Raw genomic sequence first — 22,500 nt, 5'->3', positions numbered from 1 at the left:
ATCCATTTTCCAGTTTCATTAACAACTGTTTGTGCTGACTGTGAGTCCAGTCAGGTTTGTGATACATGTGATGTACAGATATCCAGTTGAAATGAATTCCACATCTATTGATAAAAGAGTGTAAAAACTGACTCAAACTCTGGGTTTGGTTTTTTTGTGGTCCCTCTGAGACACTGAACACAGGTGCACAACTTTTTCTTTTGATTTTCACAAAGTTGTTCTTTATCTCCTAAAAGTTTTCTTTCACACATTAGTTGAGTGTCAGCAATTAGAAACACACGGTAACGCCCACCTTTCATGGCACAATTGTTATCCTTAAATAACAAAACCGTAAATATTTAGCAGCAGTAATACTACATGATAGTTGATCAGTAACATTTTCAGTGGCAAGGAAAAACTGCCCACAAATACCAGAAGTATTTACACATTTTAAGGACACTTAGTTCAAGTTTCTGTGTTTTCTTAAAGCAGCGGCTTCTAAAATAAAGTAAGGGTTTTGAGGTATCCCAAACACAACGGTGGAATTAACTATTGTGCTATATATATAACAAACAGTTATGCTGATAAAATGCTATCACCAGATTTAAAAATCTTTTCTCCAACAAATATTCATCAATGACAATTGTGGCTTTTTGGGAAACATAAATAGGGAATAGAGATACAGATCAACGATAGTTCAAATGTGAAAACTACAAGAAATAAAGCAAATGAGAAAATGGGTGTGGCTAATAATGACAGAGAGTATTGATCCCTTTTATACAGATGAGGACTGGGGTACTAAAAAATAAACTATTCAAGATGCCAGGCCTGTAAAAAAATTGAAGCAATTTTTTACATAGGACTTTTTTTCTCAGCAATATGACTTTAAAAAAAAGATCTGAGGATCTGTAAGGGGGCGGTATGGCTGAGTAGCGAAGGACTGGAGGGCTGATAAAAACATGGGTATCGTTATTTCCAGTAGGTTCCATTTCATGAGAATTTGCCATACCCCCTGGTTTTAAGTGAGGTACTGGTTTGTCTTTGTTTCAAGGTCTGTGTAGCCCTTCCCTTAGCCCCTTTGCTGTAACCTTACGGAGAATTGGGACATCACTTCACTTTAAGTGAATGTGCAAAACCAAGGACTAAGGGGTAAAACAAGGGCTAAGGGGTACGATTGAAATTGGCCCTTAGGTTGTACACCCCATGAGGTTTGCCACTCCTCACCCGGTTTCCTGTAATTGACTGCCCTGCCTTATCTGAATAAAGACAGAAAAAGCTCCCAGAAAACCTTTAAAATCTTAGAATTCTGATATAACTTTAATGTCGGAATTCTAAAAAGATATATATATTTTTTTCATTTTTTGCATTGGCCAGATAACTTTTGTAGGGGCCCTAACCCTGTTCAGTACTTTAGAAAAATAGAGGAAATAAGACGAAACAAAACTTCTGCCTGCTTAAGTCTGCATGTATGAAGATGACATCTGCAGTTGACTTCTACAGTGTGTCCTCAAGGTCCTGAGCTACTCTGGGCTATTCATAAAAGAGCAAATTGTCCAGTAGACAGATACTGCTGATATAATGGACTTTTAATTCAGACACTGGATGTTTTAGTATCTGATAGCTGATCAAGGGGAATGTGTCCTGAATACATTCTGGTCAGCATCTAGCAGTTTTTTTAACAATGAAATGCTGGGTCATAATTTCCCCTGTCGTTCTTCATACTTAGACTCTCAGTCCTGTCAGGAATAAAATGTCAAGTGAATCATTCATAACTTGGTAAATCTGAAGATATAAAACTCTAGCAAATAAAATTATTTATACAAGTACAAAATTTACAATGACCTTTACACATTGGACCCAAGCACTCTGCAGAGTCTTCTCTCATGATAATAATATAAAAATCTTTGTCACTCAGTTGTAAGCCAGTGTATGTCACAAGTCCCATTTCCTCTGAAAAAAGTGTACCAACTGAGGTCCAGTGTCTGACTCTACTTGGTCTGTCTCCCCTGTCCACACATCCTCAGAACCTCTTCACCAGGATGTAGGTGAAAAGCACCAAGATGCCCGTGGACAGCAGTCCTATCACACACTGATGGATGGAGATGACGTTCTCCAGGGCGTGGATGCGCTCCTCCATGGCGTTGGTGTGGAGGTAGTCATAGACGGAGGCCCCGATGCTCCACACAGCCCACAGAGCATCCACCAACGCTTTCATGGTGGGAGAGACCATTGTGAGGGCCGCCTGCAGCCGGGCGCCGGCCGCATATGCTGCTCGTTGGTCCCTCTGCACTGCAAGGGGGAGGAGAGGGTTGATGGAGTGAGGAGGAAGCTTTGTGTGGGCACAAAAAACTGTAACAGAGAATGGTTACAGTTCTGAAGCATGAAAAATCTGCATTTGAGAAGACTGTAATTTAAAAAAAAATTGATTCAGTGTGTGCTATATGCATGAAAAATGCAAAGAAAACAGTGCAAATACTTGTTATTTATTTTCAAGTAAACAAATTTAGATTTATGAATGTTTTTTCTCGTTAATCAAAACTAATAACTGCCATTTAAATAAAAAGATCTATGAGTCGCGAAGCTATCTACTGCATAATTCAAAGTTATGGTGGGTTAAATTAAGGCCTACTTCTATGCATGCTTACTATTTTGAGGTGCTTGTGTTTGGCATGACATTAGGAGCTGATATAACTACTGCTCCTTTTTGAAATGTGTTGCACTATTAGAGAATAAACCCCCTGTGATGTAAACAATAAGCTCCTCCTGGCCTTGCTGCTGACAGTGGAGAAAGAACAATTGCATGACACAGAGTTTTATTGTCACGGTGAGGTGCTGCTTGTGTTACTTGCCTGAATTAGCAACAGCAACAATCTAACTTTTAAACACAGGTCTAATTCTGCCTCTCTCCATATGCCTTCTTATGTTTCTTCACATTCCTCCCCCTCTCTGCTCCAACACTGGACTCCCACAACACATGCTGACGTCACCACAGTATTAATAAACTGAAGTAGCTCAACATGATCCCCCATTTGTTTCCAGTAAGATCAGAAAAGTCCAAATCTGGAGAGCAACAGGATTCCGAGTTTCTGGCCCAAAACAGAAACAGGACGGGTTGTACTCTGACATGAAAACAAGCAGGCTTCACAGTAAGAAAGACATTTCTGAAAGGGCTCGTAACTCACCCACGGGTGTCAGATGTTAACGTGACGACACGGATAAAGCTGAACATCCGTCCTGGTGATGCTGGAGTGTCAAAGTATTTTGGTTGGGAGAAGCCGGGCTGTTGCTGTCAGGTACAAAGTCGGACATAGCTGCTTGACGTCTAGTCAGATTCAATCAAGTGCGTCGCTTCCGGTTAAAGTAGTAAAAACAAACCAGTCTTCTTCAAACGTGAACAACCTACAAAGAATTTTGATAAAAGGAAGGTCACAAGCCAAAAGAATTAACTGCAAATCATACTGAATAACTACCAAAGGGTTACAGTTACTATCCAACTCGAGTATGTGTCCTTAAGGTTTATTTAATTTCGTATTTGTTTTATTTTGAAAAGAAGTGTTTCCGGTTATTGTGTTGTTGTCAGCAGCTTGTCTATTTGAGACAGCTGACTGGAGCCTTATGAGCGCGTCACCACAGGCACTCAAAGTAGAGCGTGACCTCGAGAATAGAATAGAATAGAATAGAATAGAATAGAATAGAATAGAATAGAATAGAATAGAATTGATTATGAGGAAATGAAGAGCCATATGACATAGAAGTTTGAGTCATACGGAAGTGATCACAAAGTACATGACAGTTCAGTCCTTTGTAGCAATGTACATACATCTGTGTTTAACAAAATACAGAATCAAAAGGCATTAACCTGCAAATAAGGGGAAAAATGACAAATAAACGTTTAAATACAGGCTGATAAACAATATCGGTGTTTTGTTTTGTTTTTTTTTTTTTAAAAGAGAAGCGTGAAAACGGCGGGAAGAGTATGTAAATGTTCATATGACAACTTTGTTGAGATACAGAAAACTCTGAATACCCATGGTAATAATAATAATAATAATAATTATTATTATTATAATTATAATAATAATAATTATAATAATAAAAATAATACTGCTGCTACTACTACTAATAATAATAATAATAATAAAATAGGCTAATAATAATAATAATATAAAATACTAAAAATATAAAATGAAAATAATAACAATAAAAATAATAATAATAAAGAATAATGAAAGCAAAAGAAGAAGTGAAAGAAAAATAGCACTTCCTAACCTAACCTAACACAACACAACACTACATAACATTAAGCAACTTCACGTAACATAACGTCACATAACTTTGCATGACATAACATCACATTACATGACATAAGGCCTTCCTCTCTGCCATTACTTATCAAACTGTAAGAGCTGACCCACATGTAAGTGTGTACACCTCTCTCACCGTAATCACTCTCCTGCTGAGCAACGCCACGTGACCACACCGTGATCTTAAGGAAACAAAAAAGGTTGAGTTTGACACATGGCTGTAAAGAAGTGTCATTGCGCATCACCGCCACGAGGGGTCGCAGCGTACTAACATGTCACAAATGAAGTGTGATGAACCTGGGCTGTATCTCGCCTCCTAAACAGCATCGATAAAAAGAGGGGAACACCTTGAGAGAGCCGCAGACGAGCCGCCCCGGAGCTGCGCGCGGAGCGGGCGCGTGTGGCGCATGTGGAGAGGCAGAGCCAGCACACCGCAGGAATGTGTGCAGTTACAGGCAAACACACAGTGCTCGGACAGTACTTTGAACAGCGCTCTTTGTCGTTTTTTAAAGTCCTCTTCCAGAATAATTGGAAATACGGGGCCACAGCGCTGCGCCCCCGGCGGAAACCTATAACTGGAGACGAGCCAGTGACGCGCTGAAAATAACCAGTTTACCACTTAGCACCGGTCCATTTTGGGGAGGGCCCAACACGAGGGCGCAGCACCATATATCAGCTCCTTCCAGCTGTTTGGGAATACCCTGTTCATTATATCGAGGCTGCAGCATGGTGGTAGCAACGGCAGGCTCCCTTTGCTCTCCGTCTCCAATGCTGTCTCCTTCCAGAGTGGATACTGGGTGACAGGCAGGGTGCTGGGAGCGCACCGGTTGCCTCTCGGTGGGAAATGCAGAAGCTTTTTTTTATTGAGGGGAAGGAGGGTGGGAGCGGGGAGACTGGCTGGCACAAGGCGCGACACTGTTGCGTCTGTAAGGTTTTTTTCCTCCTAGGACAGAGGGGAACAGAGAGGCCGGGGGGCACCTGACGACTTCTTCTTAAGAGACAATTCGTTCCCCCCCACCCTCAAAAGGATAACGCTGCTAAGTCTGGGATGCATGCAACACCAAGTGATCAGTATCAATGGGGCGGCGGTGCTGCTGGATGGACAGTGAAGTTGAACTTCGCTTGCAGACGCGATCTCATACAGGCAGCCAGACACGCAGCCAGACAGTCTGCGCTCTCTTTCCTTCTACAAGAAGTCCCCACATGGCTGCGGGATGCAGACACCTGCTCTGAACACAGGTAACACCAGCATCTCCTCCACACTCAGACAGACAGCTGCTCAGTGGGTATGTATCAGCGTGATCGCAGATTAAATCCTTCTTTACTGGAAGTGAATTGCTGAAAAATGTGTGAAACCAGAACCCAGAGGCAAATGTTTCCTTCAGGTGAAGCGTCTCAGGGATGGGATTGATGATGATGTGTGTCAGAGGCTGGGTCTTTGCGGGCAAGGTGAGTCCTCAATTTGTTCAACTGGCCTACAAAGTCCCAGTTTCCGGCTCATGTGACCACAGTGATACACACATAACAATGCTGCAACCTTTTCTCTCTGAAAGAAAAAGTAATAAACAGACTTGGAAGTCTCATGCAGAGGACGAGCGAACTGTCGCGATCAATTTTTTGTAAAAGAACAAAAGGAAAGTGAAATCCTGCAAGTTAATGCTGTCACTGAGGTCAGCAAAAACAGCTATGAATTTACACTTAATTAAATTTATTTTGATTACAGGAATAATTTTACCTAATTAGAGAAAGAAGACAAAACGGTCAAATTTAAGGTGAAGTCATTGAGTTATCACAGAACTATTAGAGGCTACTGTAAAAAAAATCAATCTGAGTTTGATAAAATGTAAACTTAAAAGACTTAAGGCATTGCTTTTAGGGAATAGAGTGCAAACAGCAGCAGGTAATCCAACAATATAGATGCAAAGGTGTGTTAAATTTACCAAGAGAGTGGAGCTTTGCAAGTTTGTAGTTCAGGCCTCATTTTGTTGTTCATCTCTGAGTTACAAATCATTTTTTGTCAGGCTCTCGATTTGAGCCCATTCAAAACAAGGCCAGAATAAAAAAAAAAAAAGGAAAATTCATAGGATCAACAAATTGAATCAATTCCTCTTCAAAGAGCACACATGATGAAAATTTAATCACTAACATTACGAGAAAAATATTCACATCCTTGAATTTTTAATAGCGATCCAATTCAAATTCATCCGCTTCTTGTAAGCTCAAACTCTCCCTTATCTAACTCAAGTGAATAAAATCACGCGGTGGACATAAGCGCCCTTACTTTACTATGTCGAACAACTGTGTCAGGTTAGGAAGAAGTTGTTTTCAAGGCCTGATCTATATCCGTCCTGACCCTGGCATACCCAACATACCTCACTAATGAATTTAGCATCCTGACACAAGATGCTTTATGTAATTAATAGAGCCAAAGGGACGCGGTGGCATCTCTGTGCTGCAAGTGACACATAGGTAAGACATTCGCTGAAGCATGGGGTTTTTATTTTAAAAAGAACGTGATTATTAAAACACACTTAAAGCTGTCATGTCACATCACAGGAGAATGTGAGTAGTAAATCTGCCTGAGTGTTGTTAAAAAGTTAAAAGGTAATCATAAGCTATTTGTGGATTGTTTAAAGAGATCAGTTTCAGGATGTTTGCTTTTTTTAAAGTCTGTATAAAATTTAAAAATGAATGAGTCTGACGCATTAAAAGGGAAGCGCTGATTGAAGGAAATGCTATTGCTATTTAAAACATTTATCAGGTTTAAAAACATAGTTATAGCCAAATATAGAGATTAGCTAAAAGTGTGTCTAGTGCACTCAACTATCATGACAGATTCTCTCCCTCGTAGCCCACTAAAACATAATAATGCATCACAGAAAGCAGATAAAAACCACTCTGTCCAAAAGCTCTCCATATATGCTGCAGGAGAGCCCGAGCCAGCGCGGCTATGAGAGCTGAGGGCCTAGTAAGGGAGGCTTGGTGGAATGGGCCTGGTTTGAATAAGCAGCATGGCTACGGGGAGCTCTGGGAGAGTCACCAAGTGTGCTGATTAAAGTTGTGATATTAAACAGTGCTGGCTGCTCCCGCCTGCCAAGCCTCACTCTCTCAGTGGCATTTCACATTGTTTAAAAGGTCCGATCGGACTCATCTTGCCACTTGCTGCACAGTGTTGCTTACATCTTTTACCCCCTCCCTCCTCACAGATCTTGTATTCTCTGTTTGCAGGGTTGTAGGTGTACTTTAAATAGGCTTTCACTGCATTTCCCAGGTGGATTTCTGCTCCGGGTCACCAGGTTTACTCAGTCCTCAACTTGACCGAAGTGCTGAGTGCACGTGTGTGCAATAGTGAGCAACATATAGAAAACTGTGCGGAGGTAAAAAGCTGCACATTGTGTTTACCTCTTCTGTGAAAGCTGAACTCCTAACGAACACACGGAGCGCTCCTTCTCGGAAATTCTGCTCTGAACTCATTCAACCCCTTTTAAAAGCGTCACAGCGAAACCTAATAAAACTCTGCCATTATAAATATACAATTCATAAATACTGGAAAGCATGCACAAATTCTGCGAAACATGTGACCCAGGCGCTTTTAAAAAGGTCAGAATTAAAAGACACAGTGGTCACTATAACTTGTTGGATTTCCTGAAGCGCTACTGAACAGATACCAAAAGTTGTGAGCTGAATAGTAGCCGAGGAGCCAGTGAATGTTGTAGTTTGATCTCAAAAGTCTGGAATGAGACATAGAAAGATTAAGCTTGCAAGGGAGGGAGGGAGGGAGGGAAGGAAGGAGGGAGGGAGAGAAAGAAAAGGCAGCAAGAAAAGTGAGGGACTTTTAGGGGCAGCTGTGTTTTATTAACCCAGTCATAATGCCCCTAAAAATCCTTATTGCTCTTGCAATGGTCAACAAATCTACTGTTACAACATGCTGAGGATTTCAGGGAGTCTTATCAAAAACCTGACGCTCTGCAGGACCAGGCCACTGAAACATGTGCTCATTGAAAGCTTACATTTAGAGGTGTATGTGTGTCATGGCACTTGTTGAGTAGCATGAATGGAGGTGTGCAATCCCAGGAGAGCTGTGTTACCTACATCAAAAGTTTCCCAACACGTTTACTCATGTCGATAAGCAGGAAGTTTTAAAAGTTAACTGTGACTGTTCTTGGAAACTGCACAGACAGAACAATACCAGTGTTTTCCTTTGGAGGATTTATCATCTATCATCATGTTTCTGCCGAAGTCTGTAGAGTTTAGCATGCACATGGATTCGCCTCGTCCTTTGGTATTTCGACTTTGCATTGAGTGCCAGGAGAGTGATTGTAAAACACAGTCTGAGGAAGGCAGGTAGACTGATAAATAAGATGAGCTGGCAGGCAGGGACAAACTCAGAGTGGTGAGAAACAAAGTACAGGCTGGTAGGAATACAGAGAGGCAGATGGGAGCATGAGACAGGTAAATAATGAGACATCTTGAAAAGACAGCAGCTGTATAGTAAGATATAGAAAATGGTAACCAGGCGAGGGAAAAGATGTATCAATACTGATAGAAATAAAGAGACATGGAGGAAGGCAGGCCGTGAAGGTCTGGGTTCCAGGCCCTGGGTGTGGTGAGGTGGGCTGTCGAGGCTGGAGAACGAACGGGCGGTGTGGAGCGGAGTTCTCAATGTTGGTGAGTGAGTCATAGAAGGGAGGCTATTCTGTCAACTCTCCCTGTGGGACGGCTCCTTCTGCTGAAGGAAGGAAGGAAGATTCCTCTTCACGTCAAGGGAGAGAAAAAGAGAGACAAGGGGAGAGGGAAAGTGTGGACGATGACTCAGGGCCACGAACCACATGGTGACGGAGGAGGGAGGGAGAAATTACTCATCACAGCATGTGGAATCTCATACGGCTATCACAGGACTGACAGCGTGCTTCCCTCATGGCTGCTGCTCGGCCGCCATGCAGCCGCCGTCACTCCCTCAGGCTCCAGCCGAACACTGATCGGCCTTGCTTTCGCCAACCGAGGGAGAGAACAAAGCAAAGATGGAGAGCAGGGTGAGCCAGGGGTCAAACTCACACAGGAGCACAGGAGGTTTCTTTTTTTTCCCCCCCGCTTTTTAATCAAATGATTTTTATCAAAGCCGGGTCCCTGCCAGCCAGGGCACCTTGGGGCGTCACGAGGCACAAAAGTGAGAATTATTATTTTTTAACTCTTTTTATCAAAGCTGAATCCAATCCAAAAGTGCTGAGTCACTTGACTTCCTCCCCACATATCACCAGCTTTAGTCACCTGAAGTTGCTGCGTCTGTACAGCAAACACATGTTGAAATGTTGCGCCATTTTCTTACAAAGCAGTGAATTTCACCAGAGGCTTGGATAATCACATTTCATTTTGTGCTCCAAGTGTCATTCTGGGTGGAGGAAAATGTGTAACACTGTGGCGCTTGGTTCTCCCCAATTGTAGTTTGCAGAAACACTTGAGTGTAGGATGCCAGACTGGCTCAGGTCCTGGTTTTATGAAGGATGAGAGGAATAATCGAGTGTAAACACTGAGGTATTTTGAAACAGGAGTTTCATCTCAGCCCCTGTCTGCTCATATTTGGGTTTTAAATTACAGCAAGTCAGTACAGGTCTCCCTGCTTTTGCTCCAAATTCGGCAATACTGTCAAAATATTTTATTAGAGGAACTTCTCAAAAGGAGATGTGCTGAAAAAAGCTTCATGAATATGTATCTACTGTACACAGCGAACAGAGAGTGACATTTTTAAGTCCTGTTGCTTCTTTTCTCTTCTGACGCTCGGCTCTTTCATGGCTGTGTAGATCCATCTTTGCGGTGATAAATGTGTCACTACAGTGAGGCCCTGGATGACAAAGTTGTAATGAGTGATGACAAGACGGAGAATAGAAGCAGGTGAAAGGGTTCCTGGCTTAACATGCACCATAGCTTTTCTTTATCTGCAGGAGGCTCAGCGTGAACCTGCACATGTCCTTGTGTTTGAAGGGTGTTGAGATTGGAGTGATGCATAGTTTAACAGTTAAAAAAGATGCTGCTCGAACTTTCTGTGACAGTAAACCCTCCATTTTACTGTTCCTGTAAACTTGTGGCAAAAATTATTGTAAGCCTAACTTTTAACTTTTATTCTTTAAAGAAAAAGGGTGATTAGTCTACCATGGTGGCATGACTCAACAGGTGAAAGAGGAACGCCCAAAGGCCCCCCCATCAGTGGCGGCACCGTCTCAGATCTGTCTCTAAGCGAGGTTGCCATTAGGGTGTGGGCTGACAGTGCTCCAACACCAGAAGAACCACTCAAATCCAGAGCAAACACTGCACACAAAAGCAAGAGGGTAAGAAAAACTGGAGCAGACCTTCCCTGTGAGGATCAGCCCTGCACCCCTGTTTGAAAATCAGAATGAACCCTCCTGACCTGCTTTTGGCCAATCAGCCTTCAGGCTCTGGTACAATGAGAGTAAACAGACAGGAGGATGATCAGCAGTAATACTTTAAGCTAGATTCATGTGATGCAGTTGTGGATCCTCCGGAGCCGGTTTCACTGGCTATTTTTAAGTTCAGGTGAAGTGTAGTCTTAAGTGTTAAAGCTAATTTAAGTTTTCTCTAACCTAAAACTGGTTGAGCCACACAAGCTGGTTCTTATAGAGGGGAGTTATTATTTAATATGTTAACCCAATAACTACAACATGTGATGTAAGAGAAGCTGGTTTAAGCCAAAAAATGTCTGTAGCTTGGTAGTGGGGTGGGTATTTCTATAAAACATAAGCTGAACTCTTCACAAAATGCTGTTGGCTATATCCTCACATATTCACATATACCACATATATTTCAAGATCTGAGATTAAGCTTTTAGTCTACAACAGATTGTGCAAATATAAAGCAAGTTGATTTATCCAATGTGAAATTTTGATGCATAAAAATGTAGATGTGTATGTTATTTTAGTCACAAAGAAAAAGAAGCTGCTGAAATGCTCCCGAATGAACAGCCTGTAAACCTTGGCTTCGTTAGCATAATCTGATATTTTCTGTTTCAGTTAAAGGTTTTTGTGAGAAGAAAATCAAACTTACCATTCTGCATAAGAGCTTCTTGTCCTCAATGGCCACCGTAGCTTCTTCATTGCCAGGAGAGGCGGGCAGGGGAGCATTCAGTCTAAGAATCTGAGTGCTAGGTTTTGCTAAATATGCCCATTTCTGTAAACTATTACTTTAAAGCTGCTAAAGACACAGAGTTAATTTTTTTTCAAATGTTTGGCCAAAAGTACAAAATATAAGCCAAAAATTCTCACTGTAAAGTATAAAATTTTCAATATGAGGTATCAACAGCACCTCCATCCCCTCTTATTTTGATTCTGATGAACCTGAAAATGTTGAAGTTGACCGATGCGCTTTGATTGGCTATTTCCATGGGATTGCTTCCCAACACTGTTGTCAATCTTTTATGTTGTTAAATTGACAGTTTGTAAAATTATCTATTTGATTTTTTTTATAGCTACTGTTCAACCTTTTCATCGTTCTTTGCTTCTTGTTAACTGAACCATCAACTGCATTTTTGTACTGATATGAGTCAGAGCTGTAACAGTGCTTTTTCTGTGGTTTAGATGAACAGGTCACACCCACCCAGAGGGTGTAACACTGGTGATAGATTCGGGCTGAAACCTGTTTTTCCAAACTGATGTCAATTTCTGACATTAAAATTTTTGAACTTTACAAAGATTGTTGACATTTTTTGCTTTTAATTGTGCAAGTATTAACAAAAAGAAGTAGCAGCTACAATCATTAAATCCCTTGGCACATTTTAGGGGCTTCAGTTGTTTTGTTGAATTGGTTGTTAAAATACCCATAAAACGAAAGAAATACTACAAAGTCATTATTAAGTCATTATGCTCTATATAACAAACACTAGAGCCATTATAGGGAGATTTAAGTCATTTTTCTTATAAAAAGAAAGATTGAAAATGATGGACTGGCCCCCTCAAGTTTGGACCACAGCCCTGGCCAACAAATTTGAGTAAGTTGGAAATGAAGTGGATTGATCTTTTGAACATTCAGAGGAAAATCTTTGGCTTGAGTTGCCCCATGAGTGGGATAACATTAGTGTTGAAGTTCTCAGGACATATATTGACACTATGCCAGAGACATGTGCTGCTGTAACCGCTCTAAAAGGTGGACAAACCAGTAGGATCTACGTCATCTGATATTTGTTGTGCTCGGAGTGACCACCATGTTTTATCATCATGATTTGGAGGAAAAAAAAAGTCAATAATTTCAGGTTTGTCAGGTGTTCTAACAATTTTGGCCACCGCTTATTAAGGAATACTTGTGTTTCATACATAATTGTACCTCCTATTCCACCATAGAAAATGTTAATTTATGATATGACACTGATTTTGTGATCATTTGAAGTTCAGCTGATGCATTTTGATCAGACTTGGCCACTGAGCTTCTTTTTCAGCAAGTAATTTACTCAAGTCCTAAATGAAGTTAGACGCCTGATGCTTCCAGCCAGGCACGGCTCCAAATCTCTAGCCAGACTCTTCTTCTCTGTCGTTCCCAAATGATGGAATGAATTACCTAATTTTATACAATCTGCAGAGTCTCTTTCTACTTTTAAGAGATGTCTGAAGACTCATCTGCTCAGGAAACATTTAGGCACTTAAACTGACCCTTCTCCTCTTTGTCCTCAGGGGTAGAATGAGTCAGACGATCTCAGACTCAGCTCTTCGTGAATTTTCAGCACTAATAACTGAATGTTGTTGAAGGTTGAAGTATATTGTTGCAGCAATTAAATGTAGTGAGTTGGCTAGATTATTCTACATTAAAAAAATCTTGTTGCACTTAAAGGCAGCACCTGCAGCCAAATAACTTGTAGCACTTTGTCCCGCTAACTAGGTTTTCCTTCTGTCTAAATTCTTGCTTGTGTTGTACGCTGCTTTGGAAAAAAGCATCTGCTAAATGAAACTGTAGAAGTTTCTGGAAACCTAGATGTGCAAACCATTATATATCATCAGCTTTAAACTATCTAGCAGCTACCTGGGATTGGGCAACAATAACATTTAGTGATCGAAACAGTCCAGATTGAGTGAACAAAGCCAATAGGACAAACAATCTTCCTACATTTTATTGTTTTTTTTTTCTATGGAGGCCTGACAGCAGTGTGCTACAACTGCAAACAAAGTACCATGCCTGTGCTGCCCACTGTGGTAAGTTTAAGCAGTGGGTGGTTTGCAAGGTGAAAACAAACACCGTGGGACCCCACAGCTGCAGATAGAGGTGTAGACGTCTCTGTTGCTGTCGTATAAACGAGGTCTTTACACTCAGAGGTCAGCACAGTGTACACACGCACAAAGACAGATATATTAACTCTAACGTCTCACCTCTTCTTTATGCACTGTTTGCTTTCTAAATGGAATGTCAAACTGCTCTCAGGTATTCAATTTGCCTGGGCCGCCTGCATTCTGTTCAGCTCACTCAGCAGCTGGGTCTCATCTTCCACTGTTTGTTTTTGCGATTATGTTTGAATATACATAAGCAGAGAGCCGTTTCATGCAGCACTGCCATGTCTATGTTTGTATTCTCTGAAACAATTTGCTATAGTGTGAGGAGAAATGCAGAGAGGTGCCAGAGTGCCTGAGCTTGGGTTCAGGCTAAATATCTGAAAAGTCATTCTCCTCCTCTCCTCTCCTCTCCTCCATCCTCTGCCAAACACAGACAGGGGCACGTCACTTTCCAGTTATTTTCTGGCTGTTTGGGGTCAACAATGCATGCTGGCAGACCTTCCAGGCACTTTCTCTTTGCATTGCAAAATTTGTTGGAGGCTGCACTGGGCTCAGCGCTTGTGTGCCCCAGTGTTGAGTAACAATGAGCTCCGCAGGGCGATTGGCACATGTCTGTTTGATGCTGCAGATACAGTCATGCCATTGTGTGGAGTCAGCAAGTGAAATGTGTGTGTGCTCACGTGTATGTGAGGCAAACTGAGTGATTGTTTTGGCAGGGAAATCATTTGCAAAAGAACTGGTTCCGCTGCCAAAAAAATCACCAAAGAAATCCTGCAGCGGTGAGTGCCTCGTTCGCCAAACCTCTCCAGCAGTAATATAATGAAAAGGTGACCATTTTACTCTCTACCTACCTCTTCACAGCTTTTTGTGCGCTGAGAGGGCCAACAGTGGGCTGTGGTTAGCCCATTTTAGTGTGGTGCTTCAAATGAAAAGACAGCAGTAGAGGTAAGCTGCTCTTTCTCCAATCTTCTGTTACAATGGCAGTCAACACGAGGATGGAGAACGTTTTCAGCTCATTAGCAGAGCCTTGTGGTTACTCTGATCCTTTCTTCTACTCACAGTTGTTCACTTGAGGTCTAATTGTCTGGCTTGTGGCAACATCCTTCCCTCTGGATGTCCCGAGTGCCAAGCTTGGCTCTGAGGCTATAACTAAGAAGGGAAAGCCATCTTCCCCAGAACCCTCTTCCATTACAGAGAGAGCTTTTCTGCTTCTATCAAAGCTGTCAATGGAAGTTATTCAGCCACTTGGAAAACATCAATTGCTGCTTTCTCCGGTCCAGAAATTGATGTTGGGCAAATCATCAGTAATGGGGACAGCATGATCCCTCAAGTTGTTTTTTTCTCAGTAAAAAGGGAAATTGTGTTGTGCATGCAAGTGTTTTCATATCCTTGATACTCTACAGTGTAGCATTCATCTCTCATTGATCTGCACAGCATATGTGCAGCTGACAGCTCTGTAAAATATCAGCATGTGGTGTTTTCCTTACTGTAACCTTTGCAGTCGATGTGGACATGAATAAAGCGTACCTTGTAATGTGCAGAAATGCAGAGCTGTTTCATGTTGGCACCGCAGCGATAGGAGCCACATTGTGTCAGTCAGCCCCTGAAGCGACTTCGAGCTCAGCAATGTGCCTTCTTGGACCTTCCTTCCCATTCCTGGGCATCAGAACAGTTGCATAGCACCCGTCTGACTCCAAAACCAACAGTTTCAGAAATATTTTTTACTTCTGCATCCAAACTATTCAGATGCACTTTCATGTGACTCTCATTTGGGTTGACAGGGTTTTATTTCTTTTCCTCAGTGCCTCTTGTGTTTTCTTGTTATACTTGGCTGTTTTTGACTTGACTCATCTCCCTGGCATGTGGGATGGGTTATTTTCGGCAGTGTGGATGTGTGAATGTAACCAATATGCATACAGTAGGGCTTCATGCGTGAAAGGAAAGGTATTTTTTGTGTCAGATTGATGGTGACAAATTCCCCCCGTCATGTCATGTTATGCCCCGTCATGTCGTATCACGACTGTGGCAGTTACATCTTTCCTTCAGATGTAATTCTGGAGCACTCTGTTTATACTAAATCAAATTTTGGCATTTTTACTGTCGGAGAGTCAGATAAGAAGATCTGTTCAACTCTGAAACACAAATATTGTACCTCTGCAAGCAGCCTGAAAAGAGCAGAAAGGTTGGACGATAAGTTTCTCTGATTTTGACCAGTGAAGCTGAAAAATTTAAGGTTTTATTATAAGGAGATGATGTGTTCCTTTTTTTCACTTGTTGAACTCTCAAGAAGACTGAGCTAAAAGTGCTAATAGGCCTGTTAGCCTTGGAATACATCATTCATTTATTTCAAAACAATAAAATACCATTACCCCAAATTTTACAAACCAATTAAATTAAAAGAGTACATTTCTATTGATCTCTTCTATATCCAAATTTTCTCTCCCTGTGAAGAGGGCCAAGTGGGAATGCTGTTTGATTCTGCTAACAGACTCAAACGAGTCATTATTGATACTCTAAACTGCTTTCAACATCAACATCATTGTAATCTGGTGAAAGCTCTGTATGGCTCCAAAAAATGAGTTGGAAGATTTTTCTCTTTCACACAACCACATATTAAAGAATGATAAGCAGGCCATACTGAGGTCTTTAAAAAGGGGGGTAAAGCTTTACATGATTTACAGCTAAAAGAATGTTTAACATTCAGGCCACATTGATGCCTGTCATCCACTTGAAACCGCAACTTTACATCATCAAATACAATGTTTTCTGAAAACTTTGGCCAAAGTGAATATTTTGGAAAACCCCGGGGTAACACTTTACTTTAAAGGTCCACCAATGGCATCACACTTAGGTAATAATTAGAAAAAGTTTTTTCTTATTTCTTCAAAATTGGCACACAACTTCTTTAAAAATCATGTCCAAACATATCATCGCAAGTCACAATTGGTAGGTTACAGTTTTTTTCCAGTATCTTTGAAATTCACAACCCACCACAATTTTTTTTTAAGAAGTATCCCATTCTGCTATTTCCAGAGAAGCAGGTAATAGTTAGCTGCTTAGTTCTTGAATACAGAAGTTAGGTTCATTGTTTCCTCCCAGATAATCACCTTTGAAATGTAAAGTAAGTAATTCAATTTACCAATAAGCAGTTGATAGTTAGCTATTTCTGATTTATTTTCACCAAGTTCTTTAGTACTAACTTTGTTGAAATGCATAATTGAGATTACATGCAAAATGATAAATCTTTATGATTAAGCCTATGATGTTTTACGTGATACAACTGAAGGCTTCAGATGGGAAATTAACCAAGAGTGGGGTTGTAAATTGGCCTTACCTGATTGTGATAGACACTGGGAGAACAGGCTCACTGCAAAACAGAATCTGGACAGAAGTTATGTGCTAATTTTCACCAAATTCTCATGAAATTTCAGTAGTAATAAAAAAGAAAAAAAAAGAAAATACTTTGTCTAATTATTACCTTATTGTGATTAAATTTCGCGGACCTCCAAAGTAAAGTGTTACCAACCCCGGTTTCATGGTGAATGACAGGGGCTCATTCTGATTGGATGACACTGGTTTTACATCAGGAAAACTTTGCCAAATATGAGTTTGGCATGTCTTGAGCCACACTTATCCACAGATTTGCCAGCTGCAGAGGGGGTTATTCATTTGCACGTGTGTACAAGGTCTCAACCTCTGCTTGAAATACTTTGTTTCTGCTGTTGTCTGGCTCCCTATCTCACAACCCCCCTTCCCTCTGATTGGCCAGCCCTCTGGAAGCCTATTGGGCACGGAGCTGTGGGTGTTTGAGGCCCGCTCCTCCAACGATTCATGTATCAGTTAAGAGATCTCTTTATGATGACCTTAGCATTTCAACAAGTCTTGTGAAGATCCTGATCAGATCTTTTGAAAATCTACATACTCTGTACAAACATCCAGCATTGTTTTTTTATCTTTAAGTTCATATTTTAAATATGGAAAAGCATCTTACTCCCTTCTTTAATGTCAGGTTTAGATATGAAGCAGCTATGAAACAAAAAAATCTACCAACCAGCACCTCTGAACTTTACTTATTACTTAGTCTGTGAGTGCTTACTTTTCAACTCACCTCTGTTTTAATGAAACCGGGAGCATAAAGATGTCCAAAGGCAATAAGATGAGACAACTGAAGCTACATTTTAATGCCCGGGAGCTCTTTCAACAATTTCAGTCATTTGATGAATAAACTTATTTTTACTGCACACCAAGATAAATATCAAACACCAAACTTCTTTCAAGGCTGTGTTTGAGAACAGGGAAGGACAGGTCCAGGTCAGAGGACGAGGTAATATTGAGAGGTTGTTTCTCCCATTTGTTGTTATCCCCATCTAAAAAGACTCCAGTGATAATCTAAATTTTCATAAACCCAAATCAGCACAAGTTTATACGATAAGTGACTCCTCCATGAATATTCAGCACAAATTCAACTATGTTTGATTTGAGTAAATTTCAGCTCTTTCTCTGTAGATTCACTCGTGGCTGATGCACTAACACAAGTACAGCCTGTGTGTAAAGCTCAAACTCAACAAACTTAAATTAAAGCTGCTAATTCAGGGAGGATTATCAGTTCTCCCGTATCGGCTGCTCGAGGAGTGCATGCTTTCAGACTGTGCATCACACTCAACGAGCTCTGTAACTGAAAAGTGAGTGCACCATTTGTAACTTTAAACCTAAACTACAGCTTCAACTGAAACTAACCTCTTGATTAATGGAGCCTGTTGGTGTTGCAGCGGGATAAATTTAGTGCAGAATGCACTTTATGTTGATATATTTGAGATCATCGCACATTTCTTAGAAGGTGTCAAGCAAGGTGATATTACAACAAAAAATTCTGACGAGCAGGTTTGTTTTTTTGGTGGGTATAAGTCGACCCAGATGATGCTGCAGTTTTTATGACACATCGTGTGGGATAAAACAAGTTATCCTGTTGGAAACCCTTTTCCTCTCCCAGCACTCTAATCTGTCGGGGTGGGCATGTAATGTGATGGTTCTCCTTCAGTTTCCCTTAGTTTGAAACAAAACTTTTTCAATTAGCCAAAGTGCAAACATATTAGTTTTTATGCTTTTTTTTTTTTTTTTGCAAGATTTGTGAAACAATGTGCACTTTTACTCGGGAGTCTCCATTGGACTCTTTAAGGGTCACAAAAGTAAGCGATCCTTAGGTTGGACGTCAACTAACAAGTTCCTAGATGAAGCAGCTCAAGGAGGATTCATTTGAAACATAGGGAAACTTCTGCATTTTTTTACAGTGTTGTGTCCAAGCAGCAACCTCCAGTCTTGAAACATGAATCTTATGCAGAAGTGCTAAAAACTGCAGTTCTTTGAGAGTCCTGTTGGTACATGCTGGACCACTGAGCACCACATAAACATATACACCAATTTGATAAAGCTATAAAGATTAAGTTAGGAGAAAAAACAATCAACCTGTTCAAATAAAATAAAAAAGTTGAGGGTTCTGATTTCTCTATCAGCACAAACTTAACAGGGGATAAAATTTTCAAAAGTCGTTGTTCTCAAAGTTATTTAATGAGCTTTGCCCATATAAGGGCATGGCGGATTTGATTGGCAGATGGACACCACATAACTTTAAAGAAAGCTTGCCTCGTCATCTCAATTTAACTCAAATTAAGTTTGGTTAAATGAAGCTTTTTCAACATAGCACTGTCAATAAATAAATAAATTAATTAATTAATTAATAAATTAGCTTTTGCAGTTAAAAATGCTTTACAGGGATTGGAAAATGGCAATAAAAAAATAAAAATAAACTTATAGCAAAACATATTTAAGTAGAAGAAGTAGTGTTATTATTTCATTTGATCTTTGCCATCATAGTAATTGCTTTTACTTCTAATATTGCTACTGCTTTTAACAATAATGTCACAATTTTCAATATCACTATCAATACTATGATTTCCAAATGCATTACAGAATTCTATAACTCATTTTCTTGTTCTCCTTGTTGTTATTAACTTGTCTTTTTCTTTTTCCTTTTTTTTTAAACTTAAATTTATTAAATTTTTTGTATTCATTTTTGGCTGAATAATCTTTGCTATTATCTTTTATCATTGCCACAGTTTTCACTGCCCTCACCACTCCATATCCCTTTTGTCTATCTGTCACTGTCTCTGTCCTTGTCTCATACTGTTGCACAGTATGCACAAAGGAAAAAACAAAAAAACAAAACAAAAAAACATATTTAAAAGAAAGATTTTAGAGTGGAGACTAATACACACCGTTCACATATATCTATAAAAACAACATTTAAATGAGCTTAAGTGTTAAAATATTGATAAGATTAATAAATAAAATAAATCAATAAAAATGTAGGGATAGAAGTAAAATGTAAATAAAAGCATTAAAATTACCAATATTCTAAATTTATGAAAAAATAGAATTTAAAATATTTATGATAAGCTTCAAAAAACAAGTCCATCCATCCGTTGCCCTCCAACTGTCATTAATGAGCACATACAGGGCTCGTACTGGGCTCGGTTTATAAAGCCGGGTGCGTGTTTTCCAGCTTTCACAAAAAGCCAGGGAGCTGGGTTTATGATCTTATATTGAAGTTGTCAGATTATTCACGTGGATTTATGGCCAGATATATTCAATTATACCAAGCCAGCAGAGCCAGGGCTCCAGCAGTGTCCTGAGATAGCCTTTAGAGATGCTGATAAAGTTCAGTTAGACATAAATGATCCAAATATAGTCTTAAATCAATATTAATACAGTTAGGGGTTTGTTGATTTTCTTGCTCTACTTTCAGTTTTGAGCTCAACAACTGAATGTGAATTTGACAGTGAATTCTGAAGCAGCAGTGTTTGATACAGGTTGAGTTACAGATTAAAGAGACTCATTTGGGTCGGCCTTTGCAAGAGTCTGGCAGATACTTTTATCCTCAGTGTCATTTTGGGAGTCATTGCAACCCCAACCTGATCCACCCTTGGTTGTGAAAACCTGTTGGGAGCTGTGTGGAAAACTCTGGCTGGCCTCAACCAAATTAGCTTGTAACCAGCATGCTAACTGTCTGGTTCTTTGTGTGATCTGCCTGGCTCTGACTCAGAGGGATGAGCTGTAGTGTGTTGTGTTGCAGGCATCAAGATAATTAAGTGGTCACAGTCTAGATTTCCTGGAAGTTGACAGCATTAGCTCCATTCCTCTCTGTTCTCACCTCTTCTTCTGTTCTCTTTCTTGTTTTTCGCTTCCTGGCAACTGTTACACAGAAAACTTTGGAGTGGGTGTAAATAAGGGAGACGTGAATGCTTAATGAGGAGGAATAAAGATGGTTTGACCCTTTTTTTTGCACTTTGAATGTGAAGGCAGTGGAATAACTTAAGTTGTCTTTTCAGTTGATGAAACTGGAAATGACATTTGTGGCTATGCCAGCCAGATCGTATCAATTTAATGTCATACTTTCGATTAGGAAGTCCATAACATCTGCTGACATTTCACCTCCTGAACTCACCTGTCACACAGATTAACATCTGACTCCAGCGGCCAAATTGAATCTAAATGAAGTTCTGAAAGTAATTTCTTGTCACTGATGTGGCTTAAAGAAGTACAAGTCAGGAAACAGAGAAAGACAAAGTGAAGCGTGGTCTTCCAGCTCTCAGATTTGCAGCCGTGGGGTCAGCAGTGGAGCTGGAGCAGAGTGGTGCAGAGCTCTCCTCCTCCTCCCTCCTGGCCTCCTTCGCTTTCTCTGGTCCCACCCAGTTCTTTTCTTTTTTTCTTTTACTCTGTTACAGTATATGGGTCATACTTCGATTTCATGTACACACTGGTAAATGTGTTCTCTGTTACAGTGAGCATATGGAAATAAGTGCTCAAGCTCTTACCTTTAAGTAAATGTGACCACAAGGCTGAACAATGCTGCTTTTGAAGTAGAGGTTTGACTTTTAACATGTACTGCATGCACTGTAAGTTCATTTAGTGTAAATAAACTTATGTGACTGAGTGACGAAACAAGCTTGTAGTCATAAATCATGTAATATTTCATTTTTTATAAGCTTGTTTTATGTTAAGCCTGTAAAACATATTTTACTTAAACCTTAAAATGCTTTGGGCTCTTGAAAACAGTCTAAGACCCTGAGAAAGTTTACTTTGTTACACTCCACTTCTGCTCTTTCCGCACGTTATCAGAGTGAACGTCTGTGTGTGGGTACATGTGTGTTGATGCATGGAAAGCCTCAGTAATCATTGACAGTATAGAATCCATACAGCTCACTTTGTTTCAGCAGTTTTCTCATGTGCTGCAGCTCCCACCTGATGCAAAACTTGGGAAAATATCGTCCAATTATCGCTCGTATCCACAACAAACTTAACCACAGGGTAAGGTCATATTTATTCTGCTGATACACGATATCACTTTGCTAAAAATAAACTGTGAAAGCGAAACATCTTGTCTGTTTTTTGGGGAAGCGGCGTCTCCGTTTACAAGTAAATGCAAATCATGCTAACTTTTTTGTAACATGTTGAGTTTGTGCTGCTGCTGGTTCACCTGCGCCTCCTCCGTGAGAAAAGCCACCACAATCTGGGCCCGAGCAGGAAGGCAGGATGTTTTTGATGAAGCAGTGGGCTTAATTTAGGACCAAGCATTCTCAGTATCTGTCACCTAACTCCCAACGTCCTCAACACACAGTGCGGGAGGCATGTGTGAGTTGGTGCTCATGTTTATCCAGGCAGGCGGGTAATAAATTCAAGAAATGTACACCAACACTTTGCCATGCAAAAAAGAAGAGAATACTTGTTAAAAAACAAGCTTGTGCTCTTTTCTAATGTGGGAATAAAAATAATAGCAGATGTACCATGGAGTATTGGAAAATGGCTTCTCTTTAAAAATGAATTATTAATACTGGACATGGAAAATATCCCATTAACCCTGCCAAACAACCAAAATCTTAAGGTTTTTTATTTTCAAA

The 22,500-nt window shown here is 40.3% G+C and overlaps 1 long non-coding RNA gene across 1 annotated transcript; it reads right to left on the bottom strand.

The window, feature by feature from the left end:
• Positions 1-96: 96 nt before the first annotated feature.
• On the bottom strand, positions 97-5,301 carry LOC141810787 (uncharacterized). Its single transcript, XR_012600126.1, has 3 exons — positions 4,420-5,301; positions 3,162-3,378; positions 97-2,268 (listed from the first exon to the last, which is right to left on the bottom strand). It is a non-coding gene; the product is annotated as an uncharacterized LOC141810787 (long non-coding RNA).
• Positions 5,302-22,500: the final 17,199 nt, after the last annotated feature.

The sequence above is a fragment of the Halichoeres trimaculatus genome, unplaced genomic scaffold (genome assembly GCF_033239565.1).
Source record: "Halichoeres trimaculatus isolate MK-OKI-2021-1 unplaced genomic scaffold, fHalTri1.1 fHalTri1_scaffold_2, whole genome shotgun sequence".
NCBI lineage: Eukaryota > Metazoa > Chordata > Actinopteri > Labriformes > Labridae > Halichoeres > Halichoeres trimaculatus.
Note: the sequence above shows the minus strand (reverse complement) of the source record. Positions and strands in the feature narration are given on the sequence as shown.